The 17,046-nt window shown below is 41.0% G+C and overlaps 1 non-coding gene across 1 annotated transcript; it reads right to left on the bottom strand.

Annotated features, from left to right (window-relative positions):
• Positions 1-10,060: 10,060 nt before the first annotated feature.
• Positions 10,061-10,193, bottom strand: LOC126021128 (small nucleolar RNA SNORA51). Its single transcript, XR_007499738.1, has one exon. It is a non-coding gene; the product is annotated as a small nucleolar RNA SNORA51 (small nucleolar RNA).
• Between the last annotated feature and the right edge of the window lie 6,853 nt (positions 10,194-17,046).

Genomic DNA, 17,046 nt, shown 5'->3' with positions numbered 1-17,046 from the left:
ATTTCAAAGGTGTGGTTCTTTACTTAGTTTTTGGGTTATAATGTATAAGTTTGCTTTGACTATCAAAAAATACCATAGATGGAGTGGTTTAATTCAGTGTTTTTCAACCTTTTAAATACCTGCCAGCTGGCACTTGTCCTGTATCCTGGTCCAAAGCTGGCAATTCTAACTAGGGCATAGGAGTTTTGGTTTTCAATATTTCTACACCTGTGAACCAGTCTCAGTGGACTGGTAGTTAAAGACTGCTTTTTTTTTTAAATTTTGTTTTGTTTTACTTTTGGCTCACATTTTGTGATACTCAAGGTTTACTCATGGCTCTGCACTCAGGAATTACTTTCGGCGGTGCTTGGGGATGATATGAGTTGTTAGGAATTGAATCTCGGTTGGCCTCATGAAAGCTATACTTTCTTTTAGCCTCTGAAGACTATCTATCTACCTACCTACCTACCTACCTACCTACCTACCTACCTACCTACCTATCTATCTATCTATCTATCTATCTATCTATCTATCTATCTATCTATCTATCTATCTATCTATCTATCTATCTATCTATCTATCTATCTATCTATCCATCCATCCATCCATCCATCCACCCACCCACCCACCCACCCACCCACCCACCCACCCACCCACCCATCCATCTATCTATCTATCTATCTATCTATCTATCTATCTATCTATCTATCTATCTATCTATCTATCTATCTATCTATCTATCTATCTATCTATCTATCTATCTATCTATCTATCTATGCTTTGGGGCCAAACCCGGCAGTGTTCAGGGGTTACTCCTGGCTCTGTGCTCAGAAATTGCTCTTGACAGGGTCGGGAGACACCATATGGGATGCCAGGGATCAAACCAAAGTCAGTCCTGGGTTGGCCATGTGCAAGGCAGATGCCCTACCATTATGCAATTATTCTGGCCCCTGGTTCTTTGATTTTTTTAATTAAATTTTTTGTTTTTTGTTTTTTGTTTTTGGGCCATGCCCAGCCATTGTCAGGGGTAACTCCTGGTTCTCTATTTATGAATTACTTCTGAAGGTTTCAGAGACTATTTGGGATCCAGATCCAGGTTATCTACATGCTAAATAACTGCCTAGTCTACTGTAGTCAGGCCCCTTTAGACTACTGGTTTAAGCAACAAAAAATATTTTCTTGTTTCTGAAGATGGGAAGTTTGTGATTAAAAAAAGTGTGTGTGTATGTGTGTGTGAGTGTGTGTCTTATAGATAGTATTTTTTTTTTTTTTTTTTGGTTTTTGGGTCACACCCGGCATTGCTCAGGGGTTACTCCAGGCTGTCTGCTCAGAAATAGCTCCTGGCAGGCACGGGGGACCATATGGGACACCGGGATTTGAACCAACCACCTTTGGTCCTGAATCGGCTGCTTGCAAGGCAAACGCCACTGTGCTATCTCTCCAGGCCCTCTTTTTCTTCTTTTTTGGCTTTGGGCCACACCTCACACCCAGCTATACTCAGGGCTTACTCTTTAGTTTTTGTTTTTGTTTTGGGCTATACTCAGCAGTTCTCAGAGGTTACTCCTGTTTCTATGCTCAGAAATCACTAGTGGCAGGCTCAGGGGTCTATGTGGAATGCTGTGGATTGATTCCATGCATGCCTCATGTAAGGTAAATCCTACCTGCTGTACTATCATTCTGGCCCTGGGGCTTACTCCTGTCACTATGATTAGGGATCACTACTGGTGGGCCATGGAGATTACACATGGTACCAGGAATTGAACCCAAGTCAGCCACATGCAAGGCAAGTACACTGCCTGTTGTATTATTTCTGTGGCACCTCATCCCTACTGTACTATTTTTATGGTGCATGAACAATACCATTTAAAAAACAACCTTTGGGTGGGGGGGGTCAGAGAGATAGCACAGCATTAGGGCATTTGCTTTACAAGTGGTGGACCCAGATGGACCCAGATTTGATTCCAGGTATCCTATATGGTCCCCAGAACCTGCCAGGAGTAATTTTTGAGTTCAGAGCCAAGAGTAGTAACCCCTGAGCGCTGCCAGGTGTGGCCCATTAAAAACAAAGTAAGACAATTTTTTATTTGTTTTTGAGCTACACCCAGCAGTGTTCAGGGATTACTCTTGTAGGTTCAGGGGACCGTGGATCAAATCCAGGTCAGCAGAGGGCAAAGCAAACTCCCTCCCTTTGGTGCTATCACTCCCTTAAAAAACAATCTTATATAGGAACCAGGAGATAGATAGTACAGCAGTTAGAAAACATGCCTAGCATGTTCTCAACTTGGATTAGATTCCCAGCACCACATAGTCCCATATAGTCCCAAGCATCAGTGACTGTGACTCTAGAGGCTTCCCCAGCATAGTTGGGTATGGTACTGAAGGCCCCAACATTATGGAGCTTCAGTAGTATTGATTGCATCCTTGGGCCTTTATACTGATCTGCTGGCCTGCAGTGGGAGCTCTGAGATTCCTGAGCACTGCTTGGGATTCCCTGGTGATCTTTCAGATACGTTTTGTTTGTTTTTGGGCCTTGCCCAGCCAGGTCTTACTCCTGGCTCTGGTTGCAGGAACATCCCTGGTGGTTCTCAAGGGATCATATGAAGTATTGAACCTGTTTGGGTTGCTTGCAAGCCTAGCTCCTTAACTCTTATCCTGTCTCTCCAGCCTCCAAAAACCAATCTGCTAGTAATGAGACATTGTCTTTTAATTATTATTATTTTTTGTCAGGGAGGGTTTCCAAAGAAATGCTCAGGGGTCCAGGGCAATTACTGGTGACACTTGGCCAGTTGGGTCAAATGGTTCACTGCTTGGCCTGGTGAAGCAGTCCTTCTCAGTTTGATTGGTGCTTCTGGGGTCATTTGATGCTGGGATTGAATTTGGGACTTTGAGTGAGTATGTCTGACATTTGCTTCAACTCTTTGAATTATCTCCCCATAATTTTTGTCTGTTTGTTTATATTGTTTTTGGGCCACATCCGGCAGTGCTCAGGGGTTACTCCTGGCTCTGTGCTCAGAAATCGATCCTGGCAGGCTCGGGGACCATGTGGGATGCCGGAAATCAAACTCAGGTCCTTCCTGGGTTGGCACGTGCAAGGCAAAGGCCCTACCACTGTGCTATCTCTCCGGCCCCATCTCTCCATATTTTAAATAGCATTTATTTTTTATTTCTTTAATCATAAAGTGTTAATGACTTATAAAATATTGCTTAAATATTGATTTTCCATTATTTGCTTTGAAATTATTTTAAAGGGTTTTTTTTTTTTTTGCACAAATGTGCTCAGAAGTTCTGTACTGTATTTTACAATCTCCTAATTCTTTATTTGATTCCAGAATTCAGTTTATCTTCTATATCCCACTATTGAAAGGTTCTAGAGTTGAACTTTTTCCTGTCATTAAACTATTGTATATTCTCCATTTCCTTCTACAGCACATAAATAATTGGTTTCAGGTTGAATACATTTCTCAGTTGTTTTTAAGAATCATTAATGTGTGGGAGAGACTAAACAATAGTACAAAGGGTAAGGTATTTGCCTCATATGTGGTTTATCTGGGTTCAATCCCCAGCACCTCATGTGGTCTCCCTAGACTGCCAAATGTCATCCTTGAGTGCAGAGCCAGGAATAAGTTCTGAGCATTGCTGGATATGACCCAAAAACCAAAAGAAAAAAAAAAGAAAAAGAAAAAGGGAATTGTTCCTGGGGAATTCATGTTCCCTTTGGAAGAGCAGATTCTATTTGTGAAGAAGTAATTTGTAGCTATTACACTGACCTTGCTTTCTAAAGTTGTTGTTGTTATTATTATTATTATTATTATTATTATTATTATTATTATTATTATGTTTTGCATCATGACCCATGGTACTGGGGGGGGGCCCTCAGTGCTTCAGGGTCACTCTCAGTAGTGCTTGGTGCTGTGGCTCTAACCTGGAGTTCCTTCATGTGGAATATTTATCTAACTCCTGGGCCTTTAAGCCATTAAATATTACACTCTTTGCACTTAGTTATCCTTTCTTTTTTTTTTTTTTTTTTTTTTTTTTGGTTTTTGGGCCACACCCTGTGACGCTCAGGGGTTACTCCTGGCTATGCACTCAGAAGTTGCTCCTGGCTTCTTGGGGGACCATCTGGGACGCCGGGGGATCGAACCGCGGTCCGTCCTAGGCTAGCGCAGGCAAGGCAGGCTCCTTACCTCCAGCGCCACCGCCCGGCCCCTAGTTATCCTTTCTTATCTGGAAAATAAATATAATTTTTCTTCTAAATATATCTTTCATCTGTAAACATAAGTCAAAGCAATTTATACAAATAACAATTCTTACATTTTGCTTAGTTTATGGAACCATCAAGAACACATTACAGAAACCTCAATTTGTGGAAAGAGCCTTTAGCTTTCATCACTGATTTTCTTTAGGAATTAAAAAAAAAATTGTAGTGATTTACTTGCATGGCTGTAGGTGGGTAAGACTAAGATTTTCGTGGATTGTTATTCTGCATAAAAAATGCTGGAGTGAGTGATTTCTAAATGAGTTAAGAGATACAGACTAATACAGCCAAGGGACTTCTAGAAAATGGTAGCTTTATGGAGATTGATCCTTTGAGAATCTAAGATTTGGTTAATCTTACAACTCCTGCAGAGCTGCATTAAGGTAAATCTTTCTTGGCAATGCTTTTAAAATAAACACAAGTAGTACTTTAATTAGCTATTTGCTTTTGCTATTTTTAACTTGAAATCGTTCTTCATAAGATGTCACATTTCACAAAAATGGATCGAAGGTTTTGCAAAAAAGTTCTGTAATTTAAAATTCTATTTACTTTTTAAAATGAGAATATATATATTGGTTTTTGGGCCACACCCAGCGGTACTCAGGGGTTACTCCTGGCTGTCTGCTCAGAAATAGCTCCTGGCAGGCACGGGGGACCATATGGGACACCGGGATTCGAACCAACCACCTTTGGTCCTGGATTGGCTGCTTGCAAGGCAAATGCCGCTGTGCTATCTCTCCGGGCCCCGAGAATATATTTTTATATTAGAAATCTTGGTTGACTTCTTAATTCATTCTAATAGTTCCATGTAATACAGAACATGGAACTATTACAATGAAAACACAATTTTCCTACATTTCTTCCTGCTTCCCCACACCAATTCAATAGTTTGTTATATGCCTTTCAAATTTTTACTTATAACTATGTTATTTTATATATGCTAGTTTTGGACACATGCATGCACATTTTATTCTTTTTTTTTTTTTTTTGTCATGCACAGCTGTATTCAGGGGTTACTCCTGTCTCTGCACTCAGAAATTACCCCTGGCAGGCTCAAGATATGAGATACTGGGGATTGAACTCAGGTTGACTGAATGCAAGGCAAATGCCCTACCCACTGTGCTATTGCTCTCCCTTATTTATTTATTTATTTATTTATTTATTTTTGCAGTGTTAGGGACTGGCTCTGAGTGCAAGGTATGCACTTTACTGTTGAATCACACCTCTGGTTCAGAATCACATTTCCTCAATTTATTTTGTTTTGGAAGGGGGTTCCACACTTCACAGTGCTCAGGGGTTACTTCTAACTATGTGCTTGAAGTTCATGCCTGGTAATGTTTGGAGGACTGTGCATTGCCTGGGATTGAATTTAGGGTTCCTGTATTAAACCATGCACTCCAGCACATCGAGCCATCTCTCTAGCATCTATTTGCGCTTTTTTTTTTTTAATTTTGTTTATTGTTTAGGCTCATTCATGACGTGGGACACATCAGTTCTGTTTATCATCTTTTTTTTTGTTTGTTTGTTTATTTGTTCTTTGGGCCACACCCGGTGATGCTCAGGGGTTACTTCTGGCTATGTGCTCAGAAATCGCTCCTGGCTTGGAGGACCATATGGGATGTCGGGGATTGAACCGTGGTTATCCTAGGCTAGCACAAAAAAGGCAGATGCCTTACCACTTGTGCCACCACTCTGGCCCCTATCTTTTTTTTTTTTTAATTTAAACACTGTGGTTACAAGGTTGTTCATACTACTGTTTTTTTTCCCCAAAGATAAATATTTTCATGATTGAGTTACAGTCATACATTGTACAAGAACCTTCACCAGTGTGTACTTCCTGCCACCAATGTCAACAGTTTTCCTGTCCCCTTCCCTGATACCCTCTTCCTGCCCAGCCACCCTTCTTCGCCTGCTTCTGGGGCAGGCATTGTTCTTCTGTGTCTTTCTCTCTCTCTCTTTACTTTTTGACACTGTGGTTTGCACTACTGCTAATGAAGGGATGCCATGCTACACACACACATTTTAAAACATGAAATTACCATGTCTTGCTTTTAATTTAAATTCAAGAAATAGTTCCTTGTCAGTACAAAAAGGTGTGTGTGTGTGTGTGTGTGTGTGTGTGTGTGTGTTTTGTTGGGAATTAAATTTAGGGCTTTATATATGCAAGGCAAGTGCTCTACTGCTAAGCTACCTTCCTGGATCCACATAGTTAACTTTATTTTAAAATTATTTGGTGAGGACTGCGGGGCTATACCTGGAAGTACTCAGGGGCTATTCCTGGCTCTTTGATGATACTTGGGGAACCATTATGTGGCACAAGGATCAAACTGGGATGAATGGCCTGCATGAAAGACAAGTATTTTACCTCCTGTACTATCTTTGGCGTCATACCTAATTATTATTATTATTGTTATTTTTTTTTTGGGTTTTTGGGCCACACCCAGTGGTGCTCAGGGATTACTCCTGGCTGTCTCCTCAGAAATAGCTCCTGGTAGGCACGGGGGACCATATGGGACACCGGGATTCGAACCAAACACCTTTGGTCCTGGATCGGCTGCTTGCAAGGCAAACACCACTGTGCTATCTCTCCGGGCCCATACCTAATTATTCTTAATGATTGCATACATTTTTTTTGTTTGAAAATAGTACAATTTGGGGGCCGGGTGGCGCTGGAGGTAAGGTGCCTGCCTTGCCTGCGCTAGCCTAGGACGGACCGCGGTTCGATCCCCGGTGTCCCATATGGTCCCCCAAGAAGCCAGGAGCAATTTCTGAGCGCATAGCCAGGAGTAACCCCATGAGCGTCACAGGGTGTGGCCTAAAAACAAAAAACAAAACAAACAAAAAAAACAAAAAAGAAAATAGTACAATTTGACTACTCCTTTCCTTAGTATAGGATGGAACATTGTAGTCTACATAGTAGAACATTCTATGGTTTAAATGTTCTACATAATAGAATATAGTCCTCCACACAATACTATTATTTAATTTAATTATCACAAGATCTCCAAGAGGCAAATACCATCATCATTACAATCATAATTATTATTGTTTATATTTGGAGACTACAACCAGCAGTGGTTTGGGGTTTCTCCCAGGTTTGTGTTAAGGGATCCCTGAAGTGCTAGAACCTAAGTCTTTGCATAGAAAGCATCTTCATAGTCCATTGAGCTGTTTCTTAGATTCTGAACAGTGAAAATTGCATGTAGTGTTTGTTTTTTTGGGAGTTGCTATTGAACTATTATAGAGCGGTTAGCATGCGTGACCAAGTTTCTTCCCCCAAGAGTTACATTACCCAGGAAATACAGGTGGGGTGCTTAGGTTTTTAAGTCTTATCTGTTATTTAGTATAATCTGGCAGGTTAGTTTTTGGGCCTGGGAACAAGAAATAATTTTCTACATAAATTAATGATAATTGCTTCTTCACTTTATACTCTTTTATTTTACAAAAGATTTCTTGCTCTCCTTTCAGATGACAGAGAAAATCTGTACTTATTTAATATACTGCAATTTAAAACACTAAGCATTTATGTGTTTTACTCTTTGTGAAGAAAAAAGAAAAAAGGGGCCGGGCGGTGGCGCTGGAGGTAAGGTGCCTGCCTTACCTGCGCTAGCCTAGGAGACGGACCGCAGTTCGCTCCCCCCGGCGTCCCATATGGTCCCCAAGCCAGGAGCGACTTCTGAGCGCATAGCCAGGAGTAACCCCTGAGCGTTACCGGGTGTGGCCCAAAAACCAAAAAAAAAAAAAAAAAAAAAAAAAAAAAGAAAAAAGAAAAAGGGTGCTGGAGAGATTGTACAGGAGGTAATAAATTTGCCTTGCATGGAGTTGATGCCCTGAGCACTGCAAAGAGCCAGGAGTAAGGCTTGAGCACAGCTCAATAACTCATAAATCCTCCACTCACTGCCCCCATCTGAAAAAAAAGCTAAGGGGACCTGGAATGATGGTAAAGTACTTTTGGTAGAAAAGATAGATGATGGCATAAGGCCTAAAGCACTACTTTGCATGTGGGTAACCCCATCTTGATCCCTAGCATCACATGATTTCTTAAGCACTGCTAGAAGTGACTCCTGAACACAGAACTGAGAATACCCATGTGCAGTGCTGGGTGTGACACAGCCTCCATCACCCCCATCACCCCCAGGGCACTGTGTGAGAACAGAAGATTTTGAGTTTAATTACAGGTGATCCTTACAATCCCACAGTATGGGGTCTCCAGAAGGAGGAAGAAAAAGTAAGCGTCAGATAAACATATATAGCATAATTTATGTTTTAAATAAAATTAAAAAAGAAACCGTCTACCCAAGGATACATGTATTTTCTATAAGGATGAATATTCGGGCCCGGAGAGATAGCACAGCGGTGTTTGCCTTGCAAGCAGCCGATCTAGGACCAAAGGTGGTTGGTTCGAATCCCGGTGTCCCATATGGTCCCCCGAGCCTGCCAGGAGCTATTTCTGAGCAGACAGCCAGGAGTAACCCCTGAGCAATGCCGGGTGTGGCCCAAAAACCACAAAAAAAAAAAAAAAAAAAGGATGAATATTCATATATATAAAATATAAAAGAACTTAAAGAATCTTCACCAAATTGATGAACAATTATCCTTCAGAAAAGGAAAAATGTACAATGGGGCCAGAGTGATGGCATAGTGAGTAGGGTGTTATCCTTGCACATGGCTGACCCAAGTTTGATTCCCTGCATCATATAGTCCCTGAGCTTGTCAGAGCCTGTCAGGAGTGACTTCTGACTATAGAGCCAGGAGTAACCTCTATGTACTGCTGGCCGTGGCCCCCAAACCAACCAACCAACCAACAAACCAACCAACCAATCAACCAACCAAAGGAATATAGCCAAAGTGCTTCCAGTTTTTAAAAAGCTATGGATATAATTTTTTTATTTTGGGGGGTTTGGGCCACACCCAGTGGCATTCAGGGGTTACTTCTGGCTCTGCACTCAGAAATCATTCCTTACAGGCTCTGGGGACCATATGGGATGCTGGGGATTAATTCCAGGCCAGCAGTGTGCAAGGCAAACAACCTACCCACTGTACTATAGCTCTGACCCCAGATGCATTATTTATATAAGCTAATTGCTAAGCATATAAAAAAGATATTTAACTTCATTATGAGAAAAATTCCAATAAATATTTATGGAGCACTTACTAAAATAGCTGAATATGAAATCAACCCAGTTGTCCAACGATAGATCGCAGATTCTTAAGGTGTGGTGTATACATATATGTGTATATATGTTTACACATACATACATACACAATGGAATACTTTGCAGCTGCAAGAAACCATGAAATTATTTAATTTTATGCAAATTAGGTGGAACTGAGGGATACCATGTTAAGTGAAGTAATTTGGAACGTTCATTTACAGTATATGGAATAACTGGGTCTTCATATCAGAGTTATGAAGGGCTCTTGAGAGGTTAGACTCCAAAACAATGAGACAAAATCCTCAACAAGGGTGGTAGGGAAGACCATTTAAGGTGAGCATCACTATTATTAGAGACTTTTCCACTTGAGTTCAGCAAGAATTCATTTCTGTAGGTTGTCTCGGTTGATACATACATATTTTGCCATTTTTATTATGTCTCATGCATAATTTTGCTTATCTGCATCTACTCCGGGCTATATTGTAGTGCTTGCAATTACAATGTTATGGAGATTTGGGGGGGGTGTTTGCTACTTCTCACTCTGTGTACTAGGGTCTTTTCAAGCAGTGCTGGAACTTGGGGCCAGAATAATAGTACAGCAGGTAGTGGTGCTCAAGGTTCGTTCTTGGCTTCACACTGAGGATCCTGGTAGTGCTTGGGGGACCATAAAGGATGTCCCCCAATTCAAAATACAGACCAGGCAAAGGGCCTGTGTTGAAGTATATATGGGGTGCATTTACTGTACCTCCTCTTTCTATACAGTCAGTGTAAAGAACACAGCCTGTGGTAAGAACTGGAAGGCCTTATCTTCCTTTTCTTTTTTTAAAAAATATGTATATATATATATATATATATATATATATATATATATATAAAATCTTTCACCAGTGCAACATTCCGATGACCAATATCCCAAGTGTCCTTCCTCCCCACCCCACACAGGCCTGTACTCTAGACAGGCTTTCTACTTCCCTCATTCAGTCACATTTTGTTATGATAGTTCTCAGTATAATTATTTCTGTGACTGCACTAAATGATCCCTGTGGTGAGCTTCATGTCAGGAGTTGGACCCTCCAGTCTTCTTCTATTTTGTCTCTGAGAATCATTATACAAACAGCATGGTATTGGAATAAAGACAGACCCTCAGATCAGTGGAACAGGCTTGAATATTCAGAGAATGTTCCCCAGATATACTGTCACCAAATTTTTGATAAAGGTGCAAGAAATCCTAAATGGAACAGGGAAGGCCTCTTCAATAAGTGGTGTTGGCACAACAGGCTAGCCACTTGTAAAAAAGCGAACTTAGACCCACAGTTAACATCATGTACAAAGGTAAAATCCAAATGGATTAAAGACCTAGATATCAGACCTGAAACCATAAAGTATATAGAACAACATGTAGGTCAAACACTCCATGACATTGAGACTAAAGGTATCATTATTATTATTATTATTTTTTTTTTGGTTTTTGGGTCACACCCGGCGGTGCTCAGGGGTTACTCCTGGCTGTCTGCTCAGAAATCGCTCCTGGCAGGCACGGGGGACCATATGGGACACCGGGATTCGAACCAACCACCTTTGGTCCTGGATCGGCTGCTTGCAAGGCAAACACCGCTGTGCTATCTCTCCGGGCCCCTAAAGGTATCTTTAAAGAGGAAACAGTACTCTCTAAACAAATGAAAGTAGAAATAAATAAATGGGACTTTTTTTTTTTTTTTTTTTTTTGGTTTTTGGGCCACACCCGGCGGTGCTCAGGGGTTACTCCTGGCTGTCTGCTCAGAAATAGCTCCTGGCAGGCACGGGGAACCCTATGGGACACCGGGATTCGAACCAACCACCTTTGGTCCTGGATCGGCTGCTTGCAAGGCAAATGCCGCAAATGGGACTATATTAAGCTGAGAAGCTTCTGCACCTCAAAGGAAATAGTGCCCAGAATACAAGAGCCACCCACTGAGTGGGAGAAACTATTCACCCAATACCCATCAGATAAGGGGTTAATATATAAGGCACTGACAGAACTTTACAAGAAAAGAAACAACCCCATCAAAAAATGGGGAGAAGAAATGAACAGACAGACAAAAAAGAAATACAAATGACTAAAAAGCACATGAAAAAAATGCTCCACATCACTAATCATCAGGGAGATGCAAATCAAAACAACTATGAGGTACCATCTCACACCACAGAGATTGGCACGCATCAGAAAGAATGAGAACAAGCAGTGCTGGTGGGGATGTGGAGAGAAAGGAACTCTTATTCACTGCTGGTGGAAATGCCGTCTGGTCCAATCTTTGTGGAAAGTGATATGGAAAGCTGGAAGTTGAGCTCCCATACGATCCAGCTATACTACTCCTAGGGATATATCCTAGGAACACAAAAATACAATACAAATATCCCTTTCTCACGCCTATATTCATTGCAGTGTTGTTTACAATAGCCAGACTCTGGAAACAGCCTAGATGTCCCTTAATAAATGAATGGTTAAAGAAACTATGGTACATATACACAATGGAATATTATGCAACCATCAGAAGAGGTGAAGTCATGAAATTTTCCTATACATGGATGTATATGAAATCTATTATGCTGAGTGAAAGAAGTCAGAGGGAGAGAGATAAACACAGAATGGTCTCACTCATCTATATGCTGTAAGTGGCTTCTGTCCTACAGCCATCAGTGTCGGTGAATCCACTTTAGGGAGAGTGGGTTGCATAGATGGCAAAATATAAAATATAAAATAATGAAACCACACAGAGTATGTGGGTTTCTGGCAGGAGTGCGACAAGTTTAATTTTTTGAGCAGGGAAATATATAGGGGTAAAATTAGCCAGAGGTAAAGAATAATTATAATTACAAAGCATAGTAAAACAGTAACAATACCTAAACTATGGGTGTGACTGTAAAATTCTAGGTTACAAACTAGAATGTCACAACTCAAGGTAACTCTTTGCAAGCTTACTTTAAATGCAAAATTAGGATTAGGAGGGAGTAGAAAATATCTAGGAACTTGATCTTAATTAGACTGGACTCTATTGTTTTAGAGGTTAAGTGAAAGGAGGAGCCAAATCCCCAAAAATGAGTTTCCCTTTTTCTAAAGGAGGATCAGTAGTCAAGACCTGCATTCTGGTTACACCCTTGATTACCAGAAACTGCAGCTGTAAAGGACATATTTGAAAAAGAGAGAAAAATTGTCTTTGCTTTTAGGGCTGGCTCTATCCAGAAAAAGGGGTTCTCAAATAAACTTTGGTGCTGGAATTTCTGAGCCAAATTATTTGATAGAGGCCATATTTTGCCTAATATATACAAAGGAGAGATACTCAAATAGTGGCTGAAAATGTAAAGCCAGGCATCTCTTTGGAAATTTCTCAACCATCCATGCAGGGGAAAAAGGCGCCCACAGTGGGCCTTTTGAGTAACTGCATCGGGGTTAAATTAGTTCTACCCACCAGGAAAATCTGAGGATACATCTGGTGGGCTGAGCCCTCCTAAAAGCTTAGGTATGCCCTGGCATCTATGGGTTTTGAGAAAAATAAATGCAGTGTTTGATGCAGGTTGTAGCCTTAAATGAAAAAGCATTGATTCTCACTGTTCTAAAACAAAACACACCAAAACCTCCACATATTTGATGGCATTCCATCTTAAAATCATATTGGGCTTATTTCTAAACCAAGAAAAATGCCAAGAGTCAAAATGAAATAATCATTGATCATCATAAATAATCATCATCATCATAATAAATAATCATTAATTATTAATAAAAATTACATTTTTTTTTCAAGAGACAGAAATGTTGCTATGATGCTGGGAGCCCAGTACCCTTTCAATAGCTGCATTCAGATCACCTCTTGTTGCTATTAGCGCTTATACGTTTGCTTCTTGGTTCAAAAATCCCATTGCACTGAGCTGTTCCAGTAGTTGCTGAAATCTCACTTTTAGATTCTGAAGCTATGAAAAGGGGAAAAGAAAAAAGAAAGCCATATCCTCATTTTAGAGTGAAAAATCATTGTAAATAACACAACTATCACATTAATGTAACTTACCTGCTTTTAAACACAATCCCAGCCTAATAAGGTATAAAGAGCTGGGCTTTCTGTTGGAACATTCAACTTATATCTGTCTATATGTCCAATATTTTCTCATTTCTCATAGAAGCGACCAGCCATCAATCTCTGAATATCACTGGGGTTTTGTGCCCCACATAAAAAACAAATAAAGCTAGATAGGTTGGTGTGTTCTCAAAGTTATAACCAAAGTTCTATTCCTCTGACACATTTTTTGAAATTTTATTTTAATTAAAAAAATGTGATCAACAGAATCCTTCATAGTTGAGTCTGAGTTATCAAAGAGTCAGGACCTTTCCTACCACCAATGTTAACCTCCCTCCCCACAAATGGCCCCAAAATACATGGATGTCTCTACCACTATCCAATGGACCCTGGCCTGCCAGTAGAACAGGCCCCCTTCAGTTTAGATTGTTCAAGTTTATGTGCCTTGATTCTATTATCATTGACTTTGGCTTCTATATTTAGTTCTGTCCTTATTTATTTCCCCTCCCTGACACACTTTTATAAAACTGCTTAAGTAACTTTCCCAAAATAACCTGTTTAAGGAAGATGACCAAAAATGCATTTTGTAAGGCAACTCTAAATATTAAGCACTGAGTAGTAGCATTTCTTCACAAGACCTGTAACACTTTCTATAATGTCTACACTCAAGTCTCCTTGAATACAACATTTAACAATTTTTGTGTGACCTGTTTTGTGATAAATATATTAATATTGTGCCTTTCATTACACATCAATGTACCATGACTTTCCCTTCTTATGGGGGGGGTGAAAAATTTAAACATTAGAAATATAAAACACAAACAGAAGGAGAGGAGGTCCTGGCTTGCACTACCGGAGCCCGGTTCATCAGGGGCAGAGTGTCCTGGATGCCTAATTTCTGGCTGCATCCACTCAGTAGGCCTCCCTCACAGTTCTGTGCAGTCGCTAGATGCAAGGGCCCTGCCTCCTTCAGCACATTTAGTTTCTGTCAGGGGTTACTTTATACCGATGTGTAGAATCACTGATACCTAGTATACATTCTATATGTCAACTAGATGAAATGTAGTCTCCAGATAGCTGGAATGCTTCTGTGAAAAATGATGCCTTATACAATACAATTTAGTCATGATGAGGGGCAGAAAATTATGGGAAAAAGCAGGAAAGGGGCCAGAGCAGAGTGCATACATTTGCTTAGCCAATGGCATTGAGTTATTGAATATACTTCTAGATTCAATATCATGGAGGGTTTTGCTTTCAGTTCTGATATTGAGATAATTTGTTTTGAATTAACTTTCACATGGTGCTAAATAAGGGTCTGACTTTCTTTTATTTATTTATTTATTTATTTATTTATTTATTTGGTTTTTGGGCCACACCTGGCGATGCTCAGGGGTTACTCCTGGCTGTCTGCTCAGAAATAGCTCCTGGCAGGTACGGGGGACCATATGGGACACCGGGATTCGAACCTTTAGTCCTGGATCAGCTGCTTGCAAGGCAAACGCCGCTGTGCTATCTCGCCGGGCCCTTTCTTTTATTATTTTAGTTAGTTTTTTGGACTCCACACCCAGTGTGGATTCTGAAGGGTTACTCCTGGCTCACAACTCAGGGATTATACCTGGCAGGCTGCGGAGACCATATGGAATTCAGAAGTTAAAACCCACATCAGCTTTTGCAAGGCAATTGTCTTATCCACTGGACTATCACTCCAGCCCCTGAGTTCATTTTATTTTATTTAAAAATATTTTTGCCACAACTGTGGTGTTCAAGGCTCACTCCTGGATCTGTGCTAAGGAGTCACTCCTAGCTGGCCTTAGGGAAATTTATATAGTGTCAGGGACCAAACCTGAGTCTGCACTATGGAAAGCTCTAGTCCTTGAGTTCATATTTTAATCATGCGAGTGACCAGTTTTTCTAACACTATTTGAAGAGACTTTCCTTACTTTATCCCATGTTCTTTGTATGTCTTCTCTCCTCTTTTGAAAGTGCTCTTCTTTTTTTTTTTTTTTTTGGTTTTTGGGCACACCCGGCGGTGCTCAGGGGTTACTCCTGGCTGTCTGCTCAGAAATAGCTCCTGGCAGGCACGGGGGACCATATGGGACACCGGGATTCGAACCAACCACCTTTTGGTCCTGGATCGGCTGCTTGCAAGGCAAACGCCGCTGTGCTATCTCTCCGGGCCCGAAAGTGCTCTTCTTTGAGTTGGTTGAATGATTTATCTATAGATTGCTTAATTTCACAGGCTAGCTAGCACCTCCTTCATCTCTGTTGCTACAGCATTACGTGTTGGTTTTAGGTCCTCATCTACGAGACTCAGGCATTTTGAATGGCTTGAAGATTTGCCTAGGTTTTTCTTCCTATCCCCAGTGCCATGTCCATAGTTTCCCCATTGTTTGTTTTGCATTTTGTGGGTGGATATAATAGAGTTTCAGGTTCCTTGTTACTGTATTGGGAGGGCAGACAGACCAGATGTCCCATAGGGTGAGACTAGACTTTAGAGAATGTGCTTGGTATGTGACCTTATCGTAGATTCTTCAGACTTTGCCTATTCAACTTTTTTTTTTTTTTTTTTTTTTTTTTTTTTTTTTTGGTTTTTGGTTTTTGGTTTTTGGGCCACACCCGGTGGTGCTCAGGGGTTACTCCTGGCTGTCTGTTCAGAAATAGCTCCTGGCAGGCACGGGGGACCATATGGGACACCGGGATTTGAACCAACCACCTTTGGTCCTGGATTGGCTGCTTGCAAGGCAAACGCCGCTGTGCTATCTCTCTGGGCCCTATTCAACTTGTTTTTAACTTTGCATTCTCTCTATTGGTTTTATTTATGTATATTTTTGCAGTGTAGTTTTATTTGAGGCATTTTTTTTTTAAAAACTGAAGACTTGAAGAGTTCTTAGTCACTATCTTTGAATTGCTCCAGATTCTTTTGGGGAGAGGGGATTTTGGAGCCACACCCAGTGGCACTCAGGGGTTGCTCTTGGCTCTGCACTCAGAAATCACTCCTGGCAAGCTGGGGGGTTGACTGGATGGGATGTTGGAAATCAAACTGTGGTCCACCCTGTATAGGCCACATGCAAGGCAAATGCCCAATCGCTGTGCTATCACTCCAGCCCCCATCTCCAGATTCTTTTTATTTTATTTTTTTATTTTTTGGTTTTTGGGCCACACCCGGCGTTGCTCAGGGGTTACTCCTGGCTGTCTGCTCAGAAATAGCTCCTGGCAGGCACGGGGGACCCTATGGGACACCGGGATTCGAACCAACCACCTTTGGTCCTGGATTGGCTGCTTGCAAGGCAAACGCCGCTGTGCTATCTCTCCGGGCCCCATCTCCAGATTCTTGCTATCCAGCATCTCTATGTTGTTATGTCAGCACTTCCTGGTCATAGTATAAGTACTTTTGGACATTAGCTGAGGCAGCTTGCTGTCACAGGGCCAGGAAGATCTAGCTCAAAGGGCTAGTATGTATTCTTTGCATGCCAGACACTTGGTTTGATCTCTGGTACAACAAACATTTTGGGAGTAATCTCTGAATCCTACAGTTATGGCACCAAACCAAACCAAAAACAAGAACAAAATAATAATAATAATAAAAAAAAAAACCAAAGCACAATACAAA

Source organism: Suncus etruscus, chromosome 10 (genome assembly GCF_024139225.1).
Source record: "Suncus etruscus isolate mSunEtr1 chromosome 10, mSunEtr1.pri.cur, whole genome shotgun sequence".
In the NCBI taxonomy this organism is placed as follows: domain Eukaryota; kingdom Metazoa; phylum Chordata; class Mammalia; order Eulipotyphla; family Soricidae; genus Suncus; species Suncus etruscus.
Note: the sequence above shows the minus strand (reverse complement) of the source record. Positions and strands in the feature narration are given on the sequence as shown.